Raw genomic sequence first — 6000 nt, forward strand, 5'->3', positions numbered from 1 at the left:
CGAAGAATGTACTACGACACTATTTTATGCGTAACGCTGAACACAATTGTCGTCTTCTACCAGAGTGACACAGCAAAAGTAAAGAGCCACTACGGTGTTTAGTCTGGTAGGACTTGTGACCTTGCGGCTGCAGTCCAACTTACTGCAGCTGTTCACATTACTCAGCAAAATTAATGAGCAGAATGTGTCTTGCCACGAGTGAGTGGCTGGGCTTTTGGCTGTAAAACGAGCGCGAGATAGCACACATTAGCGTGCCTTGAAGTTGCGGACAGCTAAGGGACGCTATTAGTTACCTTGATGTTTTCTTTCCTCTCCTATTCTGTGCACGTCTCTCTCTCTCTCTCTCTCTCTCTCTCTCTCTCTCTCTCTCGCACTGTGAGCTTCTAAGTCTCTCACCTTCTACAGTCTCGTCTGCCTTCGTTACAGTTTACACAGATGAACGCAGTTAAAAGTATTTCCACCACTCTGTCACTGGTGCAAGACGGTGCCATGAGTTATACTTACGTTTCAGTCCATCAAACGGTGTTAGACGGACGGTACACGGTGTCACTGTATCCTTCAGTTTCCTCTTGTCTCCACTTCTTTTTTAATCTCCTATTCGATTATAAATAGTGAGCGACAGAAACAATTTATCCACATCCGCCATAGTCAGTATCCAAATGAGAGGCCGATCTATTTTTGCTGTAGCACCACGGAAGATATGCCCTGGGAATTCTGCGAATGAGTTCAAAAAACTGGTTCAAATGGCACTGACCACTATGGGTCTGAACATATGAGGTCATCAGTCCGCTAGACCTTACAACTAATGAAACCTAACTAACCTAAGGACATCACACACCAATGCCCGAGGCAGGATTCGAACCTGCGACCGTAGCGGTCGCGCGGTTCCACCCTGAAGCGCCTAGAACCGCTCGGTCACAGCGGCCGGGCGAATGACTTCCGTGAAACGTTTCGGAATTTAGGTTTTTGAGCATTTTGTGATATTATCGTGCTGAATAACTATCGCATGAGTCAGATTACCGTTGTCAAAACGTAAAGTCATCCACTGACTCAGACAGAAGATAACTGAGGAGCAGAAGGGATTTTCTGTTAATGCGATGTAGAGCAAATGGAACTGAATGGATCTTCTTCGTTATAGACCAAAACTGAAGACTCGATTGGTCGACAAATGAAAAATACTGTGTGTATGGCAGGACTGGATGAGAGAACCATTCCGGGGTGATCGGCTGCCTCGCGCAAGTCTTTTTATTTGACGTCACTTCGGTGACCTGCGGTTGGTTCGTTGATGGTAATACACACACACACACACACACACACTCACAAACAGTAAAACACACATACACACACACACACACACACACACACATACACACACACATACACTCACAAACAGTAACTCACCCACCCACCAACCCGCCCACCCACACACACGCACACATACACACACACACACACACACACACACACACACAAATTCACAACAGCGGAGAAAATCCCCGACCCGTCCAAAAAACCGGGCCTGCGAGAGAGTCAACAATTGTAACAGAACTAGCACGAGCTGCTCAAAGTTGGCCGGCAGCCAAACGTTACTTGTTGCATGATAATATCTTTATTGTGCTTAACTTTCGTTTATTCTGGCTCTCTAAACGATCTTTTATATCCAACAATATGTTTCCTTTTTATATGGTGAATCATACTTCTGTTAATTGTAGTCTTGTAACACCCCTTTGTAGACAGTCCACTCAGATAACACATACACAAACACACACACACACACACACACACACACACAGAGAGAGAGAGAGAGAGAGAGAGAGAGAGAGAGAGAGAGAGAGCGGGGGGAGGCAACGTTCGCTAGGCGCAACCTGCATATAGAAGTCGGTCAACTTATTTAATTTTATTAACAGTACTCTGGTGATATTCTTCACCGGAAAATGATTTCGGAGTTAATTAATAGTATTAGCATGTGGTTGGGAGTAACCTGTTATTGTTATCATGAAGATATATTGGCTTGCTGGTGTTTAATACAGTGGTTCCACTCTTTGTCATGGAAAATATCTTCATCGTGTCCCAGTGGAATGAAAGCATGTGGTACTCAAGACGCAGATTAGGTAGTCACATCAACACACATGAAACAGCCTTCGTTCTTTTGATGCTATAGTCGCCAGCAGCAAGAGGAAAATGACCCTGTCCCTTATATGCATCAAACAGAGTCGTTTGTACGATTCCGTCACATATTTGTCACACTTCTTTGAGGAAAACGCGGTGATAAATAGTTGATGGTCTTTAGCAACCAGGAAAAAATTGGTTTCACGTTATTTTATTCAAAAAGTACCTGTTGACAGCTTTCAAAATGGAATTTCTCTCTGACTAACTGGTCACAACGAAGTCCTCATTTAGAAAAATCTTCACTGTGAAGTATTAATCGCTTTTGTGCTGTACGTCACCTATTTTTCCGCGTTTCCGTGGTTAGGATAAACTGGTTATTGCAAATTCTTTGCATGGTTAAGTATGTTTCAACATTTGGCACGTCATTCATCTTGCACAATTTAACAAAAAATTTCTGAACTAAATGTAGATCTGAATTTGAGATAAATTTTCTAAATGCTAATATATTGCCTTCAGCTGAAGCCAAGAAATTCACATTTAGCGCATTTACTTCTAATTAATTACCTATGGCTCTGAAACGTCATCAATGACTGATTCTTTGAGACATGAAAGGAACTATATATACAAGGTTTCCTTATGTATCTAAATGTCTTCTTGCTGAACGAAAAGAAATGACACAATAACAATATCATCTATGTTAATCCATTATGAATGATCGTCTAAAATACACTGAAAAGCCAAAGAAACTCGTACAGACTGGCTTATACAAATATAGAGATATGTAAACAAGCAGAATACGACACTGCGGTCGGCAACGCCTACATAAGGCAACAAGTGTCTGGCGCAGTTGATAGATCGGTTACTGTTCCTACAAGGGCAAACTATCAAGATATAAGTGAGTGGTTGGCTTCAAATGGCTCTGAGCACTATGGGACTCAAAATCTTAGGTCATAAGTCCCCTAGAACTTAGAACTACTTAAACCTAACTAACCTAAGGACATCACACACACCCATGCCCGAGGCAGGATTCGAACCTGCGACCGTAGCAGTCCCGCGGTTCCGGACTGCAGCGCCAGAACCGCTAGACCACCGCGGGCGGCTATAAGTGAGTGTCAGCGTGGTGTTATAGTTGGCACACAAGCGATGGGACACAGCATCTCCGAGGAAGCGATGAAGTGAGGATTTCCCCTTACGGCCATTTCACGTGTGTACCGTGAATATTAGGAATCCGGTAAAGCATCATATCTCGGACACCAATGAAGCTGGAAAAAGATACTGCATGAACGGGACCAACAACGACTGAAGAGAATCGTTAAACGTGACAGAAATTGCACCCTTACTGACTTGCTGCAGATTTTAATGCTGGGCCATCAACAACTCTCAGCATGCGAAACATTCAACCAAACATCATTCACATGGCCTTTCGAAGTCGAAGGCCCACTCGTGTACCCTTGGTAATTGCATGATACAATGCTTTACGCCTCGCATGAGCCCGTCAACACCGAAGCTGTCCTGATGAGGACTAGAAAAAGTTGGCCGAGTCTCAGGGGACTGCTCAATCTGGTGGGGGCTCTGTAACGGTGTAGGGCGTATGCAGTTGGAGTGATGTAGGACCCTAATACGTCTACATACGACTCTGACCGGTGATACGTATGTATGCATCATGTCTGAACACCTGTATCCATTCATGTCCACTGCGCATTTCAACGGACTTGAGCGATTCCAATGCGACACCCGACATGTCGAGAATTGCTACAGAGTGGCATCAGAGTGTGAACACTTCCGATGGTCACCAAACTCCTCAGATATGAGCGTTATTGAGGATATCCTGGATGCCTTGCAACGTGCTGTTTAGAAGATATCTGCGCGCCCTCGTACTCTTACGGATTTATGGACAGCGCTGCAAGATTCATGGTGTCAGTTCCTTACAGCACTACTTCAGATATTAGTCTAGTCCATACCGCATTATGTTGCGTCACTTCTGCGTAAACGATGGGGCCCTACACGATATTAGGCAGGCGTACCAGTTTCTTTGGCTCTTCGGTGTACTTCTAATTTAATATACGAATTCTGAAGAGACCAGCTATGCCTCCTTGTACCGCAGCCAATAATGCAAATATACGATACTTTCTTAATGTTACAAAAAAAATTTTTATGATATTTGTGAGAAATTTCTGAGCGCATGATGAGCTGATTTCTTCATAAAACGACGATACAAATGTAAAACGACCCAAGGACAATGGCGTGCAAAACGAGACACAAAAATAACTTTCAGATAATGTGTCACAGAAACTTGAACCAGACATAGAAAGAATTGCTAATAGACGTTAACTGAAAGAAATACGCAATAATATGAACAGAAATGACATTTATGATCAAAGGCGTTATTACACTGAAGCTACCCTTTTTTATGGTGGTCCCCTGGACATTACAAAATGCGGGAAATTGTTCTTAATAGCAGGTGTAAGCACCTCGGACGGCAATGCACGCTGTGCAACTTGCTCCATGCTGGCCATACGCCGGGTAACAATTTCTTGTGGTAGGCTATTCCACGTCTCCACGAAAATTATATCGCCGCTGGCGAGGGTGGACGTGCACGCATTGCACACGTGCTTGATCGAATTTAAGTCGGGGAAAATGGGCAGGCCAGTCATTCACCGAATATCATATCATTCGAAGAGGTCCTTCTCCACCACATTTCGATGCGACTGCGCATTGCCATTCGTAAAACTAAAGTTAAGGCCTGCCGTACTTCTAAACAGACGGTAACGGGGGAGTGGGTAGAGTGTCACATAAAATTGGCCGCTGAATGTACCGTTTCTAAAATTAGGAGGCCAGTATCTCCATGCAACATTATGCACCACCACACATACACACGTCGACCATTGAAACGATCGTGTGCGACCATGCTGGATGTACTCTAATATGGGCCGCTACGGTCGTAGGTACGAATACTGTCTCCGGCATGGATGTGTGTGACGTCCTTAGGTTAGATAGGTTTAAGTAGCTCTAAGTTCTAGGGGACTGATGACCTCAGATGTTAAGTCCCATAGTGCTCAGAGCCATTTTTTTTTCTAATATGGTGAGAGCTGCGAACACGTAACGGACGTACGAACGTTGTCGAACATGTTGTACAATCTCTTGGCGTAACTCTATCAGTAGTTTACTGCATGTATTTATCTGGTTTTTGTTTATGGCCTACAAAGAACTATTGTTCTTCATAGTGAATGACTTGTCATCTTAATACGTTTGCAGTAATATTTTTGTTTTATTTGAATTTCTGCGGGATATTCGTTTCAGTTCCTGATCCTCCCTTTCTCCGCCTGTCAGGATAACGAAATCCTTCCCCAATTGAATACCTCAGACAAGCTCCCAACTATCTCATCAGTTATCATAATTAAAATTTGTACAGAAAGAAAAGGCGTCGAGCAGCTGCTTGTCAAACTACGTTTTTGTTCTTAATGTTAATTTTCATTATTTTTATCACGAAAGAAGGTTGTATACATGGAAGAATCCTGGAGATACTAGAAGGTATCAGATAGATTATATAATGGTAAGACAGATATTTAGGAACCAGGTTTTTAATTGTAAGACATTTCCAGGGGCAGATGTGGACCCTGACCACAATCTATTGGTTATGAACTATGGATAAAAACTGAAGAAACTGCAAAAAGGTGGGAATTTAAGGAGACAGGAACTGGATAAACTGACTAAACCAGAGGTTGTACAGAGTTTCAGGGAGAGCATAAGGGAACAACTGACAGGAATGGGGGAAAGAAATACAGTAGAAGAAGAATAGGTAGCTTTGAGGGATGAAGTAGTGAAGGCAGCAGAGGATCAAGTAGGTAGAAAGACGAGGGCTAGTAGAAATCCTTGGGTAACACAAATAAT

Source organism: Schistocerca cancellata, chromosome 8 (assembly GCF_023864275.1).
Source record: "Schistocerca cancellata isolate TAMUIC-IGC-003103 chromosome 8, iqSchCanc2.1, whole genome shotgun sequence".
NCBI lineage: Eukaryota > Metazoa > Arthropoda > Insecta > Orthoptera > Acrididae > Schistocerca > Schistocerca cancellata.